The sequence below is a fragment of the Varroa jacobsoni genome, unplaced genomic scaffold, assembly GCF_002532875.2.
Source record: "Varroa jacobsoni isolate VJ856 unplaced genomic scaffold, vjacob_1.0 contig00107, whole genome shotgun sequence".
NCBI classification, from domain to species: domain Eukaryota; kingdom Metazoa; phylum Arthropoda; class Arachnida; order Mesostigmata; family Varroidae; genus Varroa; species Varroa jacobsoni.
Genome location: NW_019214409.1, coordinates 229,790 through 244,468, shown reverse-complemented (window position 1 = coordinate 244,468; position 14,679 = coordinate 229,790). Strand labels below are relative to the sequence as shown.

The 14,679-nt window shown below is 44.3% G+C and overlaps 1 protein-coding gene across 5 annotated transcripts in view; it reads left to right on the top strand.

Annotated features, from left to right (window-relative positions):
* The first annotated feature begins 10,861 nt into the window (after positions 1-10,861).
* The window catches only part of LOC111270751 (uncharacterized), an 83,918-nt gene continuing 80,100 nt past the window's right edge, over positions 10,862-14,679 (top strand). The window contains exon 1 of one of the 5 annotated variants that reach the window (XM_086972615.1): positions 10,862-11,196. The gene's annotated coding sequence lies outside the window, so the exon portion shown is untranslated. Of the gene's footprint in view, positions 11,701-12,566; positions 12,706-14,679 lie in introns of those variants that run through there. The other 4 variants (XM_022851136.2, XM_022851135.2, XM_022851137.2 and 1 more) reach the window with 4 other exon arrangements.

Genomic DNA, 14,679 nt, shown 5'->3' with positions numbered 1-14,679 from the left:
GTTTTTAGAGCTCACAACTCCTTATTCTCTCTCTATATATATATATATATATATATATATATATATATATATATATATATATATACGGATGATCATTAAATCGGCTTATTTTGTAACTAGATTATTTTCATTTGTTAAAAGTTATTCGAAGGTTAAAATATGTTTGCTCGTATATTCTATGTACTGCTTAATACCTTTGGTAGTTGATTCGGGCGAAGATTTCTCTCTCTTCTGCGCATTATTAGCAATAGTAAGGTAATTAACTAATTCAAGCCCTTGGCCACTTAATGTCTAACAATGAGTTCGTAGCGCGCTGTTTTTATCCACACTAGCTACTGGAATAGAATAGATATTTAGTTTTCCTGTATCCACTTTCTCACTAATGACACCCATTGCCCCCTCCCTCCCTCCCTCCGCATAGCAACGAGAACAACAAAACACTGACAGAGATAGCAACGAACAATTAAATAAGAACAAGAACAACACACCACCTGCCACAGCAGCCATACAGAAGGACGTTAACAGGAATCGTCTTATGGGGACGACTATAGGTATTCTTGAGGATGCGTCGTTGAAGCCGCTGCGTGGTCGGACTTACGGCTGATGGCGTTGTCGCAGTCGAAGTAGAGTGGTAATGATGACATACGCCGTGGTGCTTCTGAGCATGTCGCCCGCCATCGAAAACTCACTTGCTTTGAATGTGGCTAGGATGAAGATCAAATGCATAGAGACGCCTTCGAGCGACCAAAAGATACTGCCTATAGGGGGTACGTTTCGAAAATGATCGACCCATTGATGGGGTAGCTATGCTTGTCAATTAATCTTTTGTCGCATCAAATATGTTTCAGTCCATCTCCGTCAACGAGCTATTTTTCTGGCTTGACGCCTGTGAGGTTCATTGTGGAGGGGCATTTTCGATTAGCGGTTACGGCCGAATAGGGAAACGCCAGAACAACGGCTATTGTCTGAGCGCGACTAGGTATTATCTCGCACTGCTTATCTCGATCGCTTTTGTTGATAGTGACCGCTGCCCGACCGCTGTGGAAGTGAGGCTCATTAACCACGAATGGCTGACTGAGGTTCGAAAGAGAGGGTGAAAGCTACAAAGGATACGAGACGAAAACCTCTGCGGGTCAAACGGCCCATATATGCAAAACAAATTAAACTGGCGCAACTTCAGATCAGATCGAAAGGCCAAACACAATAGATATTGTCCGCATTTTTCCGAAGAAAACTTTTTGCCCGCTTTTTGTAAGAGCAGGTAGCTTCATTATAAGGGGTACTGATGTCCACTGCACTGCAAGAAGAGGAAAGAACCAGTTTTATAAAAAGCAGCTGTGATAGATATTCATCTTTCCCTACCAGTTAAGTGTGATCAGCTGCTAAAGAAAAATCATTGTGAACTGCAAAATGGCTGCATGTGTTGAATATCCGTTGTCTCATGCCCACGCTGCTCCAGCCCGAAAGCTATAACCCAATAATAAATTCTAAGCTACACCTAGTATTTTGGTAACATCTGGGCGACTGCTGCCCAGCTGTTTAGCTGTAACAAATATAGTATCTTACCGTACGTATATAGATGTTACGTTAGCAGAAGTGTAATGCAACCGAAAACAGAAAATTGTTCGAGCTATGACTAACATGTGCAAATGTATACAATTTAGATAGCGTATGTTCTGCCTGCAAACGTTGCCGTATTTCTAACTGGCGGTATTGTCTCACACGATTTGCAAGCTATATGAAACGTCAGGGTCAGATCGGGAGGCTTGCATGCTACACGATACGGAATCAATTGTCTAGAACTAAAAATAGCTATTTTATATCCCTATGCGTATAAATTCAATACTCCGACAATTTTATAAAGAGCAGTTAATGAATACATTCTTTGGCAATGGTCATTGTGGAAGTAAGAGGTCATATGTGTTCATTGTGACCAGAATGATCACATGTAGTTCAGGCATTACTATGTTTCTTTTTATTTTGTCGTTACTAAGGGTATATAGATTGTGTATGTCCTGTCTCATCCTTTTTCGTTAGAACGAACTATTTCTTCAACTGTTATTCGGACGTTAAGTATATAATGATCCATTATGATTACCACAGATGACGGTATGAAATTCCTGGTATTAAAGCATTGTCTTGAATACAATATCTAAGGAGCGGGCGGGCGGGCGGCCGTTCATTCGCGCACCGTACGATCGTTCTGCTTCCATAATGCAGTAACTAGGTAGCTAACAATAGTAGGTTAACACGCCGATAATCTCGACTCAGAAACGAAACAATCTTGGTATAAATGATGGCGTTCCGTCAACACAGATCGACTTGGCAACACCGAGAGGCTCCGACAAACTGCTCAGCAACAGCGCAGATCTTTTGGGTTATAGGTACTGAAGCCGGCTGCCGTGCAGCAATAGATCTAGACGATAAGAGCACCTACGAAACTAAACGCTTAATATACGGCAGTGAGTACATGGAACCTGTCCCCTGTTAGAAACTAATGGAGCAGATGGATGTATCCATCGTGAACCGGTTTACAGGTATGTCAGTTTACATAAGGCAAAGAATCCTGGAATCAAGTTTATGTCTCGAAAAAACTTCCACCAATTCCAAAAAAAGAATGTTCGCACCTCTGGGTTTTTCCAGTCCTATCGATAGGATACAGGTTGCAGCGCTTTAACGAGTGAGGAAAATTAATCAAACTATTTGTATATGAAACAAATGTAACTGGTCGAGGGTCGTATTGATCTGTTTCATAAACATGTTACCTGTACGAATGTCTGCCTACTTAACTCTAAGTGTTACTTATCTACTTTCGAAGAGTTTTATTCTCGTCGTATTTTCTGTCGAGCTGTTCATTTATGAAGACGCGCTCGATTTGCGCCGCCTTGCGCTTGAGGACCCCCTAAAGGCCTCTACAGTAGCTTTTTATCTTACTTGTTCTCACATGCTTCTATCAGTTAACATTTATTAAACACCCGTTACTGTTATTAACATCCATCATTATTACTGCTACATCGCCACCATACCATGTAAAAAGAAACAATCTACTCGTCTTGATAAGCAAGCCCCGCTGTGAATTTTCTGTGAATCTTCAGCTACAGAGTTGCTGCATAGTTTGGGCTTTCTGCCGTCGTTTCCGTCTTCGTCACTGCGGAAAAAAACTAGAATCTACCAGAAACTACGCCTAACGGTAGATCTCCTTATCATCGTGTCTTGTATTTGAGTGTGTTACTGAGCGACTGCTGCTATTACTGCGCTGTGACACGCTTAATTATACTGAGCTGGCATATGTATTTGATGCCGATTCGCCGGTAAACGCAGAAAGGACTCCCTATACCGGCGCTAAGGCAGAAAGGACCGAAATTGCACCAAAACAACCGCAGGCTATTGAATCAAATACTGAACGCACTGCCAGCTACGATGACAATGACGCATTTTACGCAGTAAACAAGCTCCTGCAACTAGCAAACTGACCGGGTAACTATGCCGCTACCACTCGTAGGACTATAGGTCAGAGGGTAAACAGGAGTCTATGGGCACCGATTACCACTTTATGCTAGTATGCGCATACCGGGCTTACGTCGGTATCGGCGTCACGAGTGATGGAGAGGACTAATCGAACAAAACGCAAGCAGAACTGCTTCTGCCGCAGTCAATGCTGGCCATGCTGCCGCTGTTTTTATCCCATCATTCACAGTTACATAGTTGCAGTGTAAAACTTATAGTACAAACAACTCATTTGTATATATATACCGTGAGGCCGAACTATAACAGTTTGGTCGCTTTCGAGGAGCAGAAACACAGTACCATATCGCCTTTCGGTCGAGTTGGCCACGTGTCGGCAGCCTGCGACGGTAATCGCCGACAAAAGCGCAATAGTATTTCCCCTTTTCGTTCTTGCTCGCTTTTGCAATCCCTTTATGTGTTCCTGTTGGTGACAACGACAAAACAGGCAGCAAAATAAAGAAAGGCTAAGGCAAAAACGACAATCACAAACTGTTGTCAACGTTACGTGAAGGTGCTATTGAAGTCGCTGATGGCATTGTAGCAGCAGCAGCAGCAGCAGCCCAGACAGTTGGGAACATCTTTGCCTTGTCATGTGGACCAACGGTACGGAACACTTTTCTCCACGGTTGAGTCGCTTACTGCACGGCTTCTGTGCGCCGGTTGTAGGCACCCGATTATCTTCTGTCTCGTCCGACTCGTTTAGCGGAAACGAGTGGTTGAGGAGCGCGAACGTCACGGCTGCTACTTCTGCTATGATTATTATCCTTTTTATTCGTTGTTTCTTCGTGCGCGCTGCATCCACATACAACTTCATTTTCTTCCGTCAGCCTTGTGTGCTGGTTGGTCTTAGCATCACTGCCAGAGGCCTAGTGGTAAACGGCTGTACCAAGGGTTAGAGCGCTCTCTGGAGGGAGAGTTAGTAGCTGTCCAGCAACCACGAAAACCGTTTTGGAACTGCTAGACGCTTCTGCTATTGTTGTTCCACTAAGTACAATCCCAGCTTGCGGGTTTGAACAGCAATAGATGCTGTTACCGCAACGGCTGTTCCCATTTGCTGAGTAGGTGACGCTACTGCCTAAACAGGGTTTCGTTCTAAGTGTAACATGTACTATACACGTAAATATTCATAGTAACACCAGATTCGTTGTGGAACGAACGTACAAGAAAGTCGTATGTAAGTTGTTTAAACAATGCATGTAGTTGCCAACCTGTTACATTTGATCCATTGGATGACATTTGTTAGCGGCAAGTCGTTCAACAATTCTTGTAAATACGGTACTATCTATATTGCCATACGCATATAGGTATCATAGCGCTTATCGTAGTGCGTTCGAGACAGAAATTAGCTTCCACAAGATTACAGGTTTAGTACAGATATCATACTATATGCTTGGACGTATGATCAATGTTATATGGGTGTTCTGGCCCTAGGCCACTGGAATCAAGCTAACTAAAATCTTTCACCTGTCATAGCCAGACGGCAGGAGTGCGACGAATTCTAGGGGTATGTGCGTCACCCCTGAAGTTCAACTTTCTGCATTCGTAATTTTATAATCGTTGCCACAGTGTAAACTAACTTTGACGCCTTGGTTTATCATCCTATTAAGAAAATTGCTATAATCCAAATGACAAATATTTAAACGCCTATTCGCACTCCCTTCCCAAACTGGGCGCATTTAAAGTTGGTCCATTGTGGCATAATGTGGAGACTGTAATGGAATACGAATTGGCTTTTCGTTGTTGTAGCGGATGTAGTAGTAGCGGATTTGTTGTCTTGTCAAGGGTTTGTACGTCCTTACGCTCCTCTGACTATGGCGTTATCTCTGGAACGACTGATAGCAGAGACCTATCAGGCGAGGCGCGCATTACAGTAGCCTATTCATCCTCGACCTGCATTTAAAGGTCTATTCGGCCTAATGATAAAAGGTTGCTTAGTAGAAAGTCAGCTTAAGCAGCTCAAATACAGAAATAGCTAGGCACCTACAAGGAGCAGACGTACGCACAAGCGCCGTGACAGATGCTCTAATTGTCACTACGAATGATGCCGTCGGCGTAATTGCTGCCATCGTTATCGCCCAACGTTTGCGCAAGGCACTGCAAGCTCGTTGTTGCTGTTACCGTTGCCGTGCAGGTAAAGTGTATGCTGGTGGACGCATGCGGGTCGTCGTCAAGCAATGAGCGAGCCAGCGAGACATGCGCCCAGGGCTGTCGGCCTGGTCGCTTGCTCACGGTACGCCTGCGGCTCGTAAATTTCTGCTACAACTTGTTTGCTCTATGTACTTTCTGGCCTGTCTCCCGGCTAGGTTCGGCAGCGTTACCAGCCGCTGCCGAAGTAGCAAGGGTTCTAGGGTGGAGCTGCGAGATGTCCTGATACGAAATATAGCGGGGACGAAGGAAGGTAGAAGCAGCAATGGAGCTGTTTGCAGTAAAGTTTTCGCCGTGGGCTGCGTTTTCGTTGTCTGCGCTGTAAGCCCTGCCACTTCTAGCACCGCTACTGTTCTTGTAAACACGCAGACTTCGTATGTTCGAGATGGCGGCAATACTGCTGCTGGTAATAATGTGCGGTGGATAAGCTGGAAAACAGACTCGTCCTTGGCAAGCGCCGGTGTTGGGAGTAAAAGGGCTAGTAACCTAAAGCCTTGGATTGGCTGAAGCGTTGGGCAAGCAAGAAAGCCACAACAACGGAAACAACGATGACAAGCTCTAAGAGATATGACAGGGGTTTGGACGAGGGTTAAGGGCCTCAGGGGTAGAAAGTTACATACGAAGAAGCCGACAGCATGTCAAAGCTTAAAGGACCCTGGATTGGCTTTTTCGCACCCTGTTTGGCTATCAGTTCTGTCTGTCACCCACCCTAAACACTCCAATCCGTCGCAACTGGAGAGGCCAAGCAGAAACTGCTGTTGAACAAGACGAAGGAAGCTAACGCAGTTTGGCGTATTCGCTGCCGCTGGCTAGAAAGTGTCGCGTTCACGAGGAGACGGGCGACCGTCCTAGCTTTAAGGTGCGTCAGAGAAGCAGCGGGAGCGTCTCTGATAGCAGGTAGCAGTGGCAGACGCAGCGATGTCATCTCCTTCGTCCTCAATAATGTGTTTTCCCTTTTGCCTTTTTCAAGCTAGATTGCTGAGCGCGTGCTGGCCGCCGGATGCCCGCCAAGCCGTACCACCAAGGAGACGTGACGGCGGGCGCGAATGGCGTACAGGGCAAGAGGTTAAGGGCGCTGCGAAATGAAGCGGAAAAGATTATGTTTCGGGTCTCTCGGGTTATGAAACGGCAACGCTATTCTCACGATTGATTGCTGCTGCTGATGATGATGGCGAAGGTTATTAAAAATCAGCATGAGAGTGACGTTGCCGGTCGCGCGTTGTTGTCTCGTTCGTTGCTTTCCCGCTACTCATTATGAGAAGTGTTCGCTGATTTTCTCTCTCCGTCTTTGCTAGCAGCTCAGCACTCGGCATTATGTGTGGCTTTGATTCCTCGTGGCATCCTTGTAACCTGAACTGAATCCTGACGTTCACGACGTCGATGGAAGGTTAGGTAGAATCAGCAGGCAAAAATGCACAGCTGAACAATGGCCAGCATAAACGAGTAGAGAGCTAAGGCTAGAACTGTCTGCGTCATACGCGTAGGACGTCGTGTGCCTATCAATCTTAGGCTGTTATGCCGCCTCGATTTGCTTATGCAAATCAAAAGATCTTTCCTACCAGGCAGAGCACCCGTAACTCGAAAACATACATTCTGCCAGCTCGCGCTGTCTACACGCGTAAGTCAAATACGTTTTCGTTTGCTCACCGCACGTCACCAAAGGCCCGTGCGCTTCGAACATATCAGTCTATCGAGGCATATTTTAGCTATAAGCAAATGTTTGTTCAAGCTTCAAGCTTAACGTTCAGTTATTGTGAAAAAAAAAAAGAAATGTTTGTTCTGTTTTAATTTCATCTTGTCTGTTCGTCCACTATGGCGACTTTTCATTCAATCCAAACTAGTCGGCAACAACCAAAACAAATAAAATAGTAGCTGAAAATAATGGCGTGTGTAGGAGGTCTCTGTGGGGAAGGAAACTATCAGAAGGTCTTCAGGGTCCGGTGAAAATGGCCCACCTGTCGTGTGGTCTATCAGCAGATATACGGCCATATCATGTTTGTATTTAGAAATCGCTAAACTTTAGGAAATAATGCCGCTTGCCGAAACTTCACTATTTACAGCCACGCCATAATTGTGCCTCATGGCTTGTACTAGTGCAAGAAGTATGGCTGTTTTGGTAAAACGCCAGTGAATAGCCAATTGGCGAAAAAGATGATAGTGCGCTAACGTTTCCCTTTTATGTCCAAGTTTTCGACTCTTCTTAGTACGAGTTAAGACTATTGTTGAACTTAACAGCAGTTCATTTGTTTTAGTTATGCATTCACCGTTAACTATGCTGGCCCACCGAAGAAGAGTACCTCCGCGTTTTCTCCTCGCAGTGGCTGTAACCGGCCCACCAGCCAACTGACTAGTGGCCCACATTAACCCACGACGAAATCGTCATCGGAATCTTTGAGAGGAGCATTCTGGTAGGAGCAATCGGCCTCCAGCTGCTTAACTTAACAACGATTCGACGAGCGCTTTTACATGAGCTTTCAAACATTATGCGCTGTTGCCTTTGCTAGTGGCGTGCATAGTTCATCGATAGTTATTAGTGACAGGTATCCCAGGTTCGCTAGCTGGACCCTTAACGCGAAAGGCTAGCTCATCTATCGTCTTCATGCAACCCTGCTGTAGTCAGCCACTGTAGTTATTGTATTAGTAGTAGGAGAACGGTCGAACAGGACTACGGACAAAAAAAATTCCACCCGTCGTGTCGAAATAGAAGAGAGCTCCTTCGTCGCCCACGTTAAAATAGAAACGATTCTTACCCTTTATCGGCATAGGAGTGTATGAATTTCTCACGGGCGCTATTTCCCGACATTTAATTTATCATATTGAATTTAACATTTCTCCTTGTTCCCATATTCAAGATGACAGTGCCAAGTAGTTCAGCGCATCTTAGGGCTAACTTCAGAGTCTGGCCGATCGTACAAGCAGAAAAGCATCCATAAGGGGGAGTAAAAAATGTTCTACCAGAGCATCCGTCCCAGCCACAACTTCTGGTATAACATGAAGACCTAAGTTGTTATATCTATGTGCAATATGTTCCTCATCGTAGTCTCAATTTTGTTGCAGATTTCGACAGAGTGCTTATTGTAAACAAAGTGTGGATGGTGCTGGTTATCAACGAAGATTTGTAGCGAATAGTTAACAAATGGCCGATTTTACAATGTCACTAGTGCGAAAGCGTCTTGAAACGTTGACATTTACCCTGCGTAAATGTACCCTGCTCCAGAGACTTTTTAGACGTTTGAATCGCATCATGGGTCGTAAAGGGAATCTTCGTAGCCATCGACCCTTGATCTGACAGATGCGTCTAATCAAAAATTTCATGCGTGAGCATTTGTAATGCTTACTTACGACGACCAAATTGCCTAGTCACTTAAAACTGTAGCCTATTATTTAAGCGGAATTCCACTAAATCGGTCTCAACAGAGATATAGTGACCGCTAACTTTGGATACTAGGTTACACTAGTGTACCGAAAGACCCCTATATATATATACGTTGATATCGATCACGCAAGAGCACCAAATTATGTGTGTATCCGCTCAAGAGGGCATTGATACAGCTTCTATTCTTTAAACAAGTCTGGATATCGTATGGCTATACCCGTATTCAAGCAGTTACTTGAATCATCGGACGACACATAGGTTATGGAATATGATCTAAGGTTAATAAGGTATAAAATCAACCCTCGGGTGAGAGCGCGGTCGTTATATATAGGTATAAGGTGGTAACTTAGCTCCAGTTACGTAATATATAAACTCAATTAATGTTGATTTATTGATTCAATGATCAGTACTGTTTTGGACGGTTAAGCGAGACTGGGCGGCGGATTTAAAGTAACAGAGGTAATACACAGACATCCAACTCCAGGCAGTCTCGCTTCCCCTTCCCCGGAAAAACCATGCAATATATTTTTAGCGTGCTTCAGTCGTTGCGGACGTAAATGGTGGCATGCCAGCCATATCAAAAAGCAGTCAAGACATTGGGTGGAATGTTCAACGCACCGGGAGTTGCATACACGGGTTAAACTTATACCTACTGTAACTTCCTATTGTGATTATTGCTTTCTAGAGTATTTATAAAGGTCTTTCAAAAGCTATTACAGCTTCCAATTTTACGTACGAAAAGTACATCATATCTTGGGTTCGAAGACAGGCTCTCTTCCGCATAGCGGAGCTCAACTTTGCCGCCTTTCGCTACTCTGCTATTCTGACCCTTCCGTGCAGAGTAGATCGTGATTTCGGTCCCGCAATTATGGTGACACAGTGGTCAGATGTTCTGGACCGACTACGTTTTCTACTAATGGCTTAAGGGGCGATCAGAATTATAGCGCTGTGCTTATGTTCACCGGATCTTCGAGAAGCCATCTGATAGCGTTGAAAGCTATCAGGTATAAAGGTATACGTTTGACAAGCGGTACCTAGAAGGAGATACAATAACTATAGGCTGTTTCTGACATAGTCGAATAAATACCTATATAATATTTCATTGTTTAGAGAATTCAATTAGTAGGTTTTCAATGCCTATCCGTCTTCGTGTCCAAGTTATGCTCGGTCCAACAACCCCATCCCATTTATCACAACGCTCTATCGAACACTTCAAAGTTCAGCGCGCGAATGGAGAACGTGGTCGCCTCGGGCGCATGCATCTTCACTTCAACATAATTCCGTCTGTTTGCCTGTGTTTCCATGTAGGGCATTGCTGTCGACGCTGTCTGTTCTGACGCTGCAGGTTCTGTTTCTTCTGCTGATAACGCACCAGCACTGGCCGACGCGTTAGATGTGACGGGGCGCAGCGTTTAGAGAGAGGGCTACTGCCAGCTATGAACGCAGGGGGCGCTTGGCAGTGCCGTGTCACGACACCGACTACCACTGTAAACCTATATACGACCATGCCGTAATGCCGAACGCGAGCCGCAAGATTTCCGGACACCAGCTATGAACATCTATAACGGACGAGTTCTCTGGCGGCGACCAGCGGTGAGGGCTGCTCCGAGCGCCAACAGCGGCGGCGAAACAGCAGACAACGTTGCTTTGGGCCCCACTCACCGCTTCGCTCATTCTCCTCCCATCCAACGCTCTGCTGACGGCGCTTAGCCGTTAGCCGATGTTTTCTTTCTGCATCGGTCCGTCTTTTCGCTTGTAAGTGCAAGTTGTCTGCCGCCCAGCACAGCCACAGAAGCAGCGGTAACAGGGAGCGTGTGCTAGAACGATCTATCGCTGGCGTCGACGTCGTCTGGTCGTGACGCTGATGCAGTGATCGCTCTCCTGCCACTGCCGCAACTTTTGCTGGAGCGACAGTCGGTCAGTCAGTCAATCAGTAGTGCCGTAGCGGTAGTGATGATTCAAGCAGTGCTGAGGTTTCAGGTGATGGTGGAATAGTTGTGCAACAGCAGTGCGGCCCTGATCACAGACGGCTAACGACAGCGGGCTCCCAGCAAAAGCCGCTTGAAAGATACACGCTTGTGAACTTCGGGGCCATCTGGCAGTAAAGGTCTTTCTGAAAGGCGCCTAACTCCCTTCTCGAACGTAGCCGATATTTGATAATGAAGAGGGTGAGCACGAATCAAGATCAACTGCTCACCAGGATTTGAATAACAGTTTGGCTGGTTCAATTGAAGTCCTATAATTGGCACTCAACTTATTAGTTATTATTTTTAATGGTGCCTTAATGTCTACCTAATAGCAACAATATTACTAATTTACTCGTGTTAGAAGTATGTGAATCTGAAAGCCGCGTAAGTGACTCGCTCGTCATCGGCTGCCGTGAAGTCCGTGCTCGGAGTGTGTATTCGAAGCGATTTGAATTGCATCGCTACCTCGTTCAATATAAGTCTCTCTCTTTTTTTCTACCTCTCTACATTGGATATCTATTGTTTTCCCTGCTGTACCTCTCAGGATTTGTGTCAGCGGAAGTGTAATTATATACGAGTGCAACCATTGTCTATTCAGCTTACTGATCTCTGTGTGATTTCGTACATGTTCTGAACGGAGCTGTCTTTCCGATTGCATGTGATAGCTTGCGACGCGACGCACAATCGATCTAAAATGAGGATCTCGTAAGTACTACTTGTCTACATGAGATGAGGTAATACGGTACCCTTAATACCTACAACTGATTTGGAGAAATTGCAAAAAGTTGACATCGCGTCCATTTTCTCCGCTGCGGCATGATTCGTTATCCAATCGCCAAGTGACAACCACTTGACTAAGAGGTCTGTAAGATTCATCTAGATAACATTTGTGGACAGTTGTTGAAACAAAGTATACATACTGTCGACGTTTTCGTTAAAATTTTCTAGGACATCGAGCACCAGTTACGAAGGAAAGGTCGAATCAACCGGTTCTCGATGATCGATGTAACAAGGAAATGCAATAATTTGCAACTGGTAACTCAACAGGTGGTGTAAGCACGAATCGAGCAGTAAATAAAGTTAGACTTGCTTTTGTTTTTAGCGCTTTTTGGGATCTATATGCGTGGATGCTGCGCAAAAAGTCTACTGCGCAGCGCCACTGTCACACATATTTAAGAGTTAGGAAGGCAACTTGTTCGGGACATATGTAGCTATAATATGCTCGATCCTGTCTCAGTCTATGCAGCGAGTAGTACTTCACGTAGACACGTAAGCTGAACTCGTGAGACCTCCTCAACGAACTTCAAAACCTCGACTCTGTATTGGAAAGCTGTCAACGACATCCAGCTAGGGGAAAATCAGTCGGGTGAAACGAAAGATTCGATTGTTGTTTCTATAGGCTACCAACAACGGCAGCTCTATCAGTACCTGTTTATCTTCGTATGTTCAATCAGCAAACGATGGGCGACCAGAAGCAGTAGCGGACATACTAAAGAGGGGAAGTTGGATCGAGGCTTGCTACAATGCGAGTATTTCGAGAAAGAGTAAGAATCAACATCAGCAGCATCTATACAGCCAGGGGTGGGCGTAGTTGCCAGCGTAACCACTGTGTTACCTCTACGACGCCTATTACCACGGCACGATGATGTGACGCCGGTAGCTGTCGGCCTGTTCCGTCCCCATCGTTTGCTCGTTCGCTCATTCGCGACGGTAAGTGCAGCGAGGCACCACAGAATTTTTCGAGGCCGAGTTGCTAATTGAAGTTGGTCAGACGAGTGACGTGCGTCAAACTCGTTGGTTGCTATCCAGCCGCGTTGCCACGTAGCAATTTGCTATGGTAGCTGTCACAGGACAAGATGATGGATATTCTGATACAAGCACAGTGTAAACGCATTAACATAGTTTTTTTTCCCTTTCTTATTCATGATGGCAGCTGGTTAAGACTATTCTTGCCAAGATACCTGTGTGTATCTATTTATTTACTAAATTTTATACGCGATACCTACATCGAGCGAGAAATCGAATTAAATACACTTGTTTAAAAAACTATATATAAAACAGTATTAAAATAACATTACTATGCAAGGAGAGCAGAGGAGTATGCGTACGATAATAAGTAATAACAGACATTTCGTTGGAGAGAGAATTGACTTTTGTGTGCTTGCTGGCATTTGGCAAACAGCAAACGCTAGCATTAATATTTTTATCCATCGAATATATATATACTCGTCTTGCGGTTTATATAGTATGTGCATTCTTTTAAGGTTCCTTAATCTTGTTTTTATTAAAACTAACTAACACTAGATTGTACTGCCACAAATCTGCTTGTGAGATCCTATATAATAAGCATAAATTAAATTCGTTCTTTTCGAAATAATTTTACGTTCATTAGCTTTTTAATGAATTTCACAGATGATGATTTGTTTCAAAGATCTTTCCACTGAAAAGGCTTGAGAAAATGATCGTAGTAGTTCCTTCTTACTTTTTTTGTGTCATATCAACTGACATCTCGCTTTTCCTTCTCCTTTAGAGATCTTCTAAAGGTATATGTTTGAATACTTTAGTAGCAGACGGCATTCTTGCAAAACCGGTTAGATTATCCGTTATAAGCGGCCATGCGCGAAATATATTAATTTTAGGCTATATTTTTTTACACCAGATTAATCGAAAACCGTACATACAGCGGGCATTAGCAGACGATAAATTGTTTTCACGCCACAATAACGTTCGTTTAAAGCAATGAGTCCACTTCTAGCCATACCGATGAAGTACACCTAAAGCAAGCACAACAGCAGCAAGGGGTATAGGTCGACAAATGACAGCTTGAGGAACATTTGCTGAAATCGGCTGCACATCTTTATTAGCAAATCGTCTACAAGGAAAAGATCTGCCTATTCAGTGTTCGCTATTAGACTAGAACCAGCAGTATCGTCATAGGTGGGGCCTGCCCACAACGCAGGGTTGCTAATCAACGAGGAGAGGCGGGCGTGCATATTGTAACGCTTGTCCAACAATACGTAAATTATTATGACTGGGTGATAACTGACGTTGACGACGACTGAAGAGATTTGATCTCAATGATCACGACCTATACAAGACGTCATCGTTCTTGTGTTTTTACGTGCAGTACCTAACGGCCTATTGTCCCATGAATGCCTGCGTGTTCTATCTGCTGTACAATAAAAATGACTGAGGTAAAGACAGAACCCGTAGCAGTAACAATGACATCATTTTTCTGTGCGATAATTTTGCGACAGTGTCGTTTGATCGTTACGATGGTAAGGACAATAATAATAATATCCGTGCTGGCGATAGTGAACTTCACAGCTCCGCGTCAATAGCCAACTATCGTTTATTTATGGCCCTTGTCGCTTCGTATTTGTCTTACAAAGACAGATATTAAAACGTGTCCAGAATGTGCTCGTTGAAGTTATGTCCTTAACAAGTTTATGTGGAATCTGCCACGTTATTGGCTACTGCTTAACGCGTCGCCAATATTTATCAGAAGAAACACATGTCCGATGACCTCACCAAACATCATAATATTCATACTGCGATAACATTAAATTCAAAAAATCGCAAAAAAAAAAAATGTCGAGCTTTAATTGTGTAATTGAGCGTGGCCTGTATAGTGCTGCAGGTAGTTATAGTACCACGTATGCGATTAGCGGTAAAAAAAAAAAG